The 12,008-nt window shown below is 35.1% G+C and overlaps 1 protein-coding gene across 34 annotated transcripts in view; it reads left to right on the forward strand.

The window, feature by feature from the left end:
* Positions 1–12,008, forward strand: part of PUM2 (pumilio RNA binding family member 2) — a 93,948-nt gene that overhangs the window by 1,809 nt on the left and 80,131 nt on the right. The gene's annotated exons all lie outside the window — the stretch shown is intronic.

A 12,008-nucleotide genomic window follows, 5' to 3' on the forward strand; every position in this document is an offset into this window, starting at 1 on the left:
TGCAAGAATGTTTTTAAAAGTCCAATTTTTGGTGGAATTAAGTTATTTAGAATTGTCTTTTGGTCCCCTTGAGGGCCAGTTTTTCTATGCAGAGAAGGTTTACACTAATTTAAAAAATTAGTTATATTTTGGAATCTTGGTTCTTAAGTTCAGAGTTTTTTTTTTTTTTTTTTACTGCCTCACCCCCCATCCCCAAAGCCCGGTACACAGTGGTATATCTTAGTTGTAAGTCGTTCTAGTTCTATGTGGGATGCTGCCATAGCATAGCTCGGTGAATGGTGCCAGGTCCGTGCCCAGGATCCGAACCAGCAAACTCAGGGCCACCGAAGCGAAACCTGGGAACCCAACCACTCTGCCACGGGGCCGTCCCCCCATTTTTTTAAGTTCATTTTATTTACACGAGTCTAGCTGTTTTATCTTTGAGTTAGATTTGCCATTAACAGACATCTTCAAACAAACTGTTTAATTTTAATACATGGTTTCCCTCATTTGTCTGAGTCCAAAGTTCTCAAAAGTCAAAGTTGTTTCAACATTTAGTAAGATTTCAACTTTTTAAAAAAAGTCTTAATTACTACCATATTTAAATTGGTCTTACAAGGTTGTCACTATAGTAGGCCAATTTTTCTTAGGCATTACAAGTATATAAGCCAAATAATGCAGTCTTAAGACAGACACTAATGTTAGGATTTTGTTTCTCTAAAATCTTCCATACATGTTTATAAATCTTTCTGGAGTTTGGAAAGATAATTTGTCTTCGGAGATTTATCATAGTTGGCAGAAGTAATTATGATCGGAGATTTGGGCCAGGTGTGCCATCCAAAGCCAGTCTTCTTAGTGACCAGACTGTCTCCTTTTTATAGACACTGACAGGATCTTCATAATTTAAGTGGAGGTTGGTTCCTGTCTCCTGGACTCAGATTCTGCATACTTCCTAATTCAATGACCTTTGAACTTTCTGGGTTTCTAAGATAGGAAAATACTTTGTATTTTTTCATGTTCTTAAGACTTAGTGGATATTTTAAATATCTAAATGTCTGCATCTTGTATGGCTTTGTCTGGCTTGCGTTCACAGTTTGAGACTGTTTACTGACAGGTGTGATTAAGATAAAAATTGTACTTATAACTGAGTAAATTGGTTTGTGATGTATTAGATTTCTTGCTGTTTTTAAAAAAGCGTAAAAATAGTCTGACCTGCTCCTATTGTTCCACCTTCTCACTCTTCCTTTTGATGGATTTGTAAGAAGGAACTGATCAAGTAGTGTTCATCCCCTTTCGTCTCTGGGAGTCTGCCCCCTGTGGAAAGCACTTTGTTCTGCTTCTCCATGAAGCCACTAGGGATAGACTCTGCCCCTTTCTGAAGGAGGACCATGGTTATCCAGTGCTACCTGCGACTGGGTTAAAATAATTACGGGGTGTGGTGTTAAGAAGTCCAGTTGGCCTAGGTCTAAATTATGCTTTCCAGTGTAGCTTTATCAGTAATAAAGGAGACATTTGGATTGCCATCAGCCTAAAACTCCTTTGTCTCTCACTCACTGCTGAATTCTGATGTGGTGGGAAAAGTTTTCCTTAAACTCTGTCATTTAGAAGCTAATATTTTAATAGTGATTTTTATATTTAACAATATATATAGAAAGTATTTTTCATTTAAAATTTCTTGTTTTTGTAGTGGGAAAAGTGAATTTATAGAGAAGTATTTTTTTCAACCTTTTGCGGTGAAACACTGTAGAATTATTACGTAAGTAGGTGTATGATAAATGCTTTTTCTTCAGTGTTTCAGGTAGCAGTATGTTTACAGACATAAGGTTAATATATTTTTTTCTTAGTGACTTTTTTCCCCAATAACTCGAAAGATCCAACTTTATTAATGAAAAATTAACCTGCGTAATTAAACACGTGTCACCTTCCAGGGAGTCGTTTTAATTCGTAATGAAATTATGGAAATTTGTGTTTTGTTGACCTTTGTTTTAAATGAAAAGTTTTATTTGACCCTTGCCTGCCTGCTTGTTATATTTTTCTAAAATGTTTTAAAGAATTAAAAAGGATTGGCTGTTCAAGCATGTTGGCAAAAAGATAATTTCTTAATATAGTCCACCTCTGCAAGTTTAGCTACTGTAATCCTGTCCATTTTCAGTTTATATATCACAGATTTTCATATAACTTCTGTTCTCTTAGTATTTTCTTATAGAGAGATAAAAGATTTTAGAGAAGAGTACTGGAAAACATCCAAATGTCTACACCTTATGTGCATATTACAGGATTTCACTGTAGCTGCCAAGTACAAAAAAGGGGAAGAAGTGTGAAAAGGAGAAGGGGTAGTTGGAGTGTTAGAATACTTTGACTGCAAATGGGACAGAAAAAAGGGACAGTCATTATCACCTACCAAGGGTGAAATGTATATTTGGACCACAAAAAGCTTCAAAAATCTACTTCCTGGAAGGGATTTGGTGAAATTGACTATTAAATGACGCTGCAAAACCACCTATTCGACACCTGCTTGGGAGAATAAAACCTGCAGCTGACTGCCAAAGTACATAAGAAATGGTGTGGAGGGGGAGGGAAGACTTTTTACATTATTTTTAGTCCAGAAGAAAACCGACTAAGTATATAGAGAACCTAGTTTGAAGATCTTTGTCATTTCTGTCATGGACATCCTTTGTCAAGAGTATTAAGTTGTAGATCTCCAAGTTGTGACCTCTGATTTTAGGCGCTGTTTCTGAAAGACTTATTAGGGATCAGTGGGAGATAGTCTTAGCTGACTGTGTAAGATGCAGCTGGGTTTATTCATTCAGATGTTAAAGAAGGTAAAGGCGTGGTAGCAGCAGGCTGACTCTAAGCGTAGGTCTTTGCTAGGCAGTCAAACAGAGCAAATTGTAGGTAGAGAAAACTATGGACTATATAGTGTATGATTTATGTTAAATACTAAGAAAGACTTACTTACAGATAGGAGCTACTGGCATCTTCCATTTTGATGACCAGGTCATTTATTAACATCTACGTAGTATTTTATTAGCACTTTTAACATGATTAAATGCAAAACGTTGTTTTCTGTGGTAAAACTCGAATCTTTAAAACCAATTCAACATAAACAGGATTAAGATTTGAAATTTAGAGGAGATGATAGCTCCGGGTTTTGCCTACAGATGTTTTCTTGAACCACCATGCAGTTGAAATCTAATTGATTGCTTTTCATCCAAAGGAGAATCTTAGGTGCCTTCATTTGATCTCTGAATTGTGGCTGCTACAGTGCCAGAAATAGGAGTGAGTACTCTAGGGTCTTGCCAAAGATAAATTGTTGGCTAACTTTTATTGTAAGTCTGGTTGAGAAGATATTCATAAGGTATTATTTGGGGAACATTCAGTCCATTTATTACTCTGGATATGCTAAGTTGTATCTTTTAATCAAACTAAACTCTTAGAAACTTGCACACATTTTTTTGAGGTTTGCAGGACTATTGTGTGCCACACTGTCCTTAGATGTTGGTGGTATGTGATCCTTGTTCTTAAGGAGTTTATAGTAAAGTGGAGAGGAAGATGCTTAAACTCATGATTACAGTGCAGTACACTAAATGCCTCCGAGCTGGTGTTACAGATGTGCTGTGGACTCACCTAGGTAGACACTGCAGGGGTCAGGAAAAGCTTTCCAGAAGAGGTAAAAGTTGAATCTCGAAAGACTTGGAGAAGTTAATTTCATCAAAAGATGAGTGAAATGGCATTCAGCCAGATTGATTCATATGTGTAGCGACCCTGACGGGGAGAATGGCAGAGCTTAAAGTGGGATAGGGAGGGGAATTAAAGAGATGATTGGAGGGCTAGGTAGGGGACCACCACATTTAAGGGCCTTATCTAATTTGGACAATCCTGAAAGACTTTGGAAATCCAAGATTATAACTTGGGAAGATTTAGACCACGTTGTCCTGGAACCCTTACAGAATTACTGTGGAATTGGTTTCCCTGGATTCTTTTAGAAGTTAGGTACATGACTGTCCTTGAGGGGCTGACTATAAAAATGAGATTATGAAACCTTGCATCTGTTAAGGAGAATGTCGTTGAAGATATTTTCTTTTACAACTCTATCCTCTATACTACGCATAGAAGAAATTTCTTTTAAAGCTTGGTGCTAGAAATAAGGTTGCCTCCAAGGAATTGGTATGATGTCTTTCTATAGACAATGAGAATTGTTATGTAATATACTGTGTTTTCCCCCCTTTATCTTTGTATCTACAGAAGTTAAACTTAGTTTGTTATTTTTGTTATTCAATATTTGCTTTATTTTCCTAAGATTAGTTTTTGTTTTATTGTGTATATTTCTTATGAGATACTTAGTGTGCCTTCCAAAACTTTTTATTTGAATGAATATAGAGTAAATTTCACTTAAATTTTACTCAAAAATGTTTCTACCACAGACACTTTTTTGGTATACGACTTAGTACTCCTTGAAACTAACAGATTTGGTTTCTCTTTTCAGATGCTGCAGTCTAGGTGTTTTGGTTTTTTTTTTTTTAATTTTCTAAGGAACAACTTAGAATTTTTTTTTTTTAAGATTTTATCTTTTTTTCCTATTTCTCCCCAAGGCCCCCCGGTACATAGCTGTGTATCCTTCATTGTGGGTCCTTCTAGTTGTGGCATGTGGGATGCTGCCTCAGCGTGGTTTGATGAACAGTGCCATGTCCGTGCCCAGGATTCGAACCAACGAAACACTGGGCTGCCTGCAGCGGAGCGCATGAACTTAACCACTCGGCCACCGGGTCAGCCCCAACTTAGAATATTTTTTTAAACCTCGGTATATTTAGGAAATTGGTTTGGTCATCTCACTTAAAGTTCTTGGGAAACAAATGATCACCAATTCAAGGTTTGTTCTTGAATATTTTGAGAACTTTAAAAATCACAATTCATACTTATCATCTAAAAGATTCTTATTTAGGGGTAGGCCCGGTGGTGCAGCGGTTAAGTTCCCACATTCCACTTCTTGGCGGCCCGGGGTTCGCCGGTTCAGATCCTGGGTATGGACATGGCACCACTTGGCAAAAGCCATGCTGTGGTAGGCGTCCCACATATAAAATAGAGAAAGATGGGCATGGATGTTAGCTCAGGGGCCGGTCTTCCTCAGCAAAAAGAGGAGGATTGGCAGTAGTTAGCTCAGGGCTAATCTTCCTCAAAAATAAATAAAAGATTCTTATTTAATTCAAAGACTTATACAGCTCATTTACTTAGACTATTCATAATAGTCATAATAAGCTAAATATGTTTTAAAACTTTTAACTGTTATGACTTTTCCCAGACAAAAGTTAAGAAAGTGGAAATTCGTTATACAACTCATTCATTTTTCTTTGTTTTCTGGAAGTGGCTAGAAAAACTGCTTCTCGAAGCAGTCTTTTGTGTTAACATATTTACAGAAAAAAGTTATAGTACTGGGTTAAAGGTAAGCAATTTTAATTGTAGGACTTCTCAGAGGCTTTACAATGCTAATGACACAGAATGAATTCTAAAATGACCGTGTGGTCAGCTTGGAAAAGAACAAGTAGGTGCTGGGGAGGGAGCAGCATATCTTAAATGTGTTAGACAAGGAACCTCCTATTTCAAAGAACTTTGTGAGTTGGTGATTAAGGAACACACTTTGGAAAATCCTAGCCTAAAGAAAAAAATCCTTATAAAACTTCGTTAAAGTCTCTTGCTTAAAATGGTTTTTGTTTTTTTCCAGTTGTCTCAGATCATGCATTCAAATAACTTCCTTTAGTTCTCTGTTACAACCTAACATTTCTTAAGTTATTTCTTCTTGGTGCTATATTGATTCTAATTGATAATGTGTAACAATTGAAAATTACTAGCTAGCCATTTGAGCCAAGTCTTCAATTGTTGGGCATTCAACCTAGTACTAATAGGAACTGAAAATAACCTAAGATCACTTGTACTCTGTTCTATTATAAAGCCTCTAAGCTCTAAGGCCTTTAAACTGTATTGATATAGGACCTTTTCAGAAAAACTTTAGTTTGCTAACTTCAACAAGCTTTACAACACAGAAATACAAAGATAAAGCCAGCAGTACCTCCTTTCCTACTGCAGTTAGGTGTTTATTTTTTCATCCCCTACGCATACATATAGTCACATATATTGTCCCTCTCCTTTTTTTAAACAAAAATGGGATCATATATGATACATCTTAGGCAACTTGGTATTTTTATTTAATATCACGAACATTTTACTATATTATACATAACTTTAAATAGCTTACAATAGTTAGTGCATGGCTTTTTATTTTGCTAAACCATTTTTCTGTTGTTGAGTTTGGGTTGTTCAGTTTCTCTTTTTGAACTGTTACAATCAGTGCTACAGTATTGTTATGCAGTTCATTCATTCTTGTTGTTGGTGTTTATGTAAGGTAAATTCCCAGGAGGGAAATTACTGGGTCAAAGAATTTTCTATTGATTTTTTAAACAGAAAAAAGCGTATTCACTCATGGTGGGTCATTAATATTCTAGAAAGCACTGATACTTCAATTTCATATATAATCTCATTTAGTCTTCACAGTAACGCTATGAAGGAGACATTGGTATTCTCATTTGCAAAAGGGGAAATAGGGCCAGAGAGTTCAAGTGGTCTGAATTCATACAGCTAATTAGAGACAAACATGGAGCTGTATTTTGGGTCTTTTGATTCTGGTTTCTGTTACACCATGATGGATAATACAAATTTTTTTAGTTAGAAAATCATTTCTAGGGTGTTTGTGGGTATATTCCTTAGCCATGGGAGATATGGTGATGTATAAGGGTCTCAGTCCTATGTGCACAGGGAAGCATCAACTGGAGAGCTTAAAAAAAATACCAGTAAAAATCTGTGCCTCTCTCCCTGCCCAAACTAATTCAGTTCAGTCTTGGATAGGTGGGATCTGAATAGTTGTAGTTTTTAAATCGTCTGTCTAGATTCTGATGGACTGTGAGGGTTTGAGAACCAGTGACCTAAAGTTGGGGTACTTATATCCCTGATGGGCACATGAAGAGTTTGCAAAATGTTAACACATTTCATTTTCTGGTTATCAGTGAAGAGGTCCTCACTGTGTGTACTAAGAAAGGTATACCTCTGATCCATCCCAAATCTTAATGTGGTTGATGTATTTATTTTACCCCAGGTGGTTAAACTTTTAGAGCATCAAACTTGGAGTTAGCATCGTTTAGTGATTAATCTTCCTTATTCACATTGCTGTTAGGAGTAGAATGTAGCACATAACTGGCGTATTTTGGCTTCCATTGGGATTTTCTGAATTCAGGTCATCGATAGTCGTGGGTGGTTGGAGTCATGGCAATTTTTTTTTTTAAGCAGTTCACCTTTTCTTCCCTAACCTATTGTCAAAAGAACAATACTATGAAATACTTTGAAAGCTAGAAATATGTAAATCACTTTCATCACAGCATGCTGTCAAATATATTGTAGAGTTTAAATGTATAATTTGGTTTCCTCCATTTTTTTACACTTTGAGGAAGAATAGGGTAGAACTAACCTACATGAAATGGTTAGAAAACTAGGTGCTAACCACATGAGTTCAATTCCTTTAAATCAGGTGATGAGAGAATATTTAGGTCTCCAAATAAGATTTTGCCTTTTTAAAACCTAAAATGTCATGAAGGTGTGGCTAGAGATATTTGCCGTAGTAGGTGTTGGGTATACATGTAAATTCCTTTCATTGCCTTAAAACCCTTAGAAGTTTACAAATAAGACTAGAGTGAGAATATTTTTCTTTTAAATGATGCTTTAGTTTACCGAAAAGGTGCTGTTGTCATGTTTCTTTATAATTCATGATACATAGCTTATGTAAAGGTGTATTTATGAAACATGAGTTCTACTATATTTAAGGCCATTGATTTCCAAGCTCACTTAACTATAATAAGAACTATATAAATAAAGTGTTTAGGGATTTTTAATAAGATGTATTTTAAATATTTTCAAAAATATAAGTAACGGGGCTGGCCCGGTGGTGCAGTGGTTGGGTGTGCACGTTCTGTTTTGGCGGCCTGGGGTTCGCGGGTTCTGATCCTGGGTGCGGACATGGTACAGCTTGGCAAGCCATGCTATGGTAGGCGTCCCACATATAAAGTAGAGGAAGATGGGCACGGATGTTAGCTCAGGGCCAGTCTTCCTCAGCGAAAAGAGGAGAATTGGCAGCAGATGTTAGCTCAGGGCTAATCTTATCAAAAAAAGTAGCAAGTGGGAAATAGTCAAGGAGTAAAGAACTATAAAATGTGAAGTAAAAATCATGCATACCCTTTTCCCAGATGTGGCCACTTTAAACAGTTAAGTGTCATTCTTTCTGATTGTTTTCCATGTATACATATATATGTACACCTGTTTCCTGTTTCTACAAAAATGAGGTGATAGAAAGAGACTCTTTTCACCTTGCCTTTTTTGCTTAGTATCCTGGAATTTTTTTCCCATATATACATAAAAGCATGTATCTCATGCTTTTTAAGGGGTACATAGTTGATAATTTTATCAGTTTCCGTCCTCCCTAATACAGTATCCTTATTGTCTCTGTTTTGATCTCCTCCCTTGTAGTAACTATTAACTTTTCGTGGAACACTGGCATAATCAGAACAGTTTGCAAAACTGCGTTACATATTTTTTCTATTCTAATTCTGATTTAGAGAAGTTTTAAATTAAGTTTAATGCATAAGGTGATGTTATTAATACGTTGAAAAATGCCAATTAAATGCATTAAGAAAAAGAATGCTTAGAGTAGGTTTTAATGGAGAAAGTTGCATTTGAGCCAGACTTTGAGGGATTTGTAAGATTTGCACATGAAGAGAAAAATGGTGAAGAGCTGTCAGGGGACTGGAATAGTGTAAACAAAAGGAAGGTTGGAGGAAGGAGCTTTTAGAGAGTTGTATAATTAACATATCGGCTGAGTGATGGTTTATGTTTGGTTGGTTTGGAGAAAGAGAGTGAGCTTTTGGAGTCTTGAAAGTATTGAATCTTCTGTTTTAGTAGCATTGTCTTTTAGGGTAGGGAAATTGGCCACAATTTCCTTATTTGTAAAGTAGAAATGTAATATCTACTTTGCCAGATTGTAGTGAGAATTAGATATAATGTGCCTAATATGATCTCTGGCATAAAATTGAGTGCTCAGTAAATTCTTTTCTTTTCTTTGGGGCATGGTGTCTGATAAAAATTAGTCCAAAGAGGTTTGGGCTTATTGGGAAATCAGTTTTTATGAAAAAATTTTCATAATACTACTTGTCAAAAATATCAAAGAAGTAATGTGACATTAAATTTATACAACAGCTTGGACCCTAAGCCAGTTAACCTTGTGACGAGTAACCACCTGTATAGCCTGCAGTTTATATAAATGTTATGTTAAAAAAAAAAAAAATGTTTGTCAAAGTTGTACCTATCCTGCAAGGACCAGCTTAAATACCACCTGCTTCACATGGCCTTCTATCAATTGTTATATGTCTTTCATTAACTTTATTATGGAAATTTTCAAACACAGAAGTAGACAGAATAGTATAGTGCACCCTCAGATATCTATCATCCATATTCAACATTGTGTGAAATCTTGTTTACACTCTTATTTTACTTTTTAAAAGAATGTTTCAAAGCAAATTCTAGACAACATGCCAGTTTAAGTATAAATTCTCTTACTGATGAGGACTTAACGTAAAAATAGAATCTTCTTGCTATTATCACAGCTAACAAAATTCCTTAATGTCATCTAATACCCATTCTATATTAAATTTCCCTAAAAAGTCTTTTTTTATAGTTGGTTTGTTAGGATCAGGATTCAAGCAAGCTTTACCCAATATATTTGACATTTAAGCCTATTAGTCTATATAATAGTCCTCCCTCTCTCCTCTTTTAAAATTTCATGTCACAGTTATGTTAGTGAAACTAGATAATTTTTCCTTTTTCCCATGTTCTGGATTGAGTGATTATGTTCTTGTGTTATCTGTTGACTTTATTCTTCTATCTCCCTTGTATTTCTGATAAACTAGTATTTAGACCTAGTGGCTTTATTAGATAGATTGAAGTTTGGTAGGGCTTGTTTTTTTTTTTGAGGCAATAATAATTCATGGGTAGGTGGTGATTTGTTTCATATTACATCATAAGGCATATAATGTCTGCTTGTTCCACTTTTAGGATGATGACTTTTTAAATAACAAAGTAATGTTAATTTGCAAGTACTGCTTTTGAGGCGCTCATTTCATATCATAAATCGGACATTTCACATGTATCTTTGACTCATTAGAGCCACTTTGCGCTAACAGTTTTCTAAAGCATGTCATCTTTATTTCCCTCTTAGTTAATTGACCTGCTTCTCTCAGGTGATATCTAAAAAAACCAAAAACTAGCATTGGTTGAGGTTGTTTTAGTGTGTAGATCTTCTCTAAGCAGTATTTTTCAAAATAAAGGAATTTCCCAAGACAGTATTTTATTTCTCAAAATAAATCGAGAAAATGCCTTGTAATATAAGAAACTTTGTAAAGACTTGAATATATGGTGATTCTCCTTTGGGAGAATTTTAAGGAAAAAAATATCTTGCCTTATATTTGCATATATGCAACTATATATTTATCCTATTTTGCCTCCTTGAGAATATGACCTCTGTGAGATTTATCCTCATAGAGCTAGAGCATTCTTGCACAGAAATGTTGGGTAAATTTTTATTTAATATCTAAATGGCTAGTGCTGGAATAATCTGATTTCTAATCTTAATTGGAAGATTTGAGCTAGAGTCTTTCATGATTTCTGTTTCTGGAAGTCTGTATATTGTTGACAGATTTTTTGCCAGATTTTATTCAAAATGTAGAATTTGACTTCTCGATGTAGTTGAGTCAGTAATACTGTTCGTTATGCTAGTGAAACTAGCAGTATTGTTCCCCCATGACATGGGCAAACAAGATATCAAAAAATGTTGATGTGGATCTTGGCTCAATCACTAGCTAAATGATGTATCCAACACCACTAGAAAAGTATATGATTCATTTAATGCCCCCAGAAAAATAACAAATTATGTACTAGGTGTTGATAATGATTAGTAGAAACTTCTAATGTTAAATCTTTGAAGACTAATGGTCTGCTGTTAATACTGAAACTTGGATTTAAGTTTACTTTTGTCATATGGATAAGAAAAGGCATTGCTAAACATTTTGGCAAATTTGCAAAAGTGATTTAAAATGGTCAAGGTATAAAGGTATTCTTAAGGACTTTAGCATATGTTTATTTGCGGTAGACACCACTAATGCTCAGTGACTCTGTTCATTAAAAACAGTCCGAGAAGGATGACTACCAACAACATTTTATATAAGCAGCTTATGTACTCTTCATGTGTGTTGACTTAATTTATGTGAATCAGTTAAATTTTTGTGTGATTTTCTTGTTTTTGTAATTGATGCACAAGGTAGCAACAAGCTCTAGGTATTAGAGGACCAATTTGGGGAAGTAGTGCCAATGGGAAGTTGCACTCAGTCATTGTATGTTAGTAAATGTCTTCAGCAGTACAAATAGTCTGAGAAAGAGCTTTGTTTATTATCTCTATTAAAACAAGCATCATATATTAATAAACACTGTTCACATATTAATTTCATATATGAATTTACATTTCATAAATTTTTTTCGTACAATATATATTGAGCATTTAGATGGCTAAAACACAGTTCCTAGCCCCTTTGACCCCAGAGTTTAATTTCTATGATGACCCTAAAACAGAAAGTATTATAATACTATGAAAATGTGATTAGTGTCATATGGTGGTAAGAAAGTGCTTTAATACCATTTTTTGTAGCTCTAAATAGTTTTTCCCTCCAGCTTATTTTTTATGGTAGGTGTATGGTGAGGAATTGGATCAGATGTTGCCTAAGAAAACTTAGTACTATTAATGATATAAGCGTACCTATTAATGCATATCTTTGGTTCTTTACACAGACTGTTTGTAAATCTTTTGGATTATGCATTAGTAAGTATGAAAACTCTCAGAACTTAACCAAGTTGTTATTTGAGGTGCTTTATGTATATTTCTCATG

This window comes from Equus przewalskii, chromosome 14 (genome assembly GCF_037783145.1).
Source record: "Equus przewalskii isolate Varuska chromosome 14, EquPr2, whole genome shotgun sequence".
NCBI classification, from domain to species: Eukaryota; Metazoa; Chordata; class Mammalia; order Perissodactyla; family Equidae; genus Equus; species Equus przewalskii.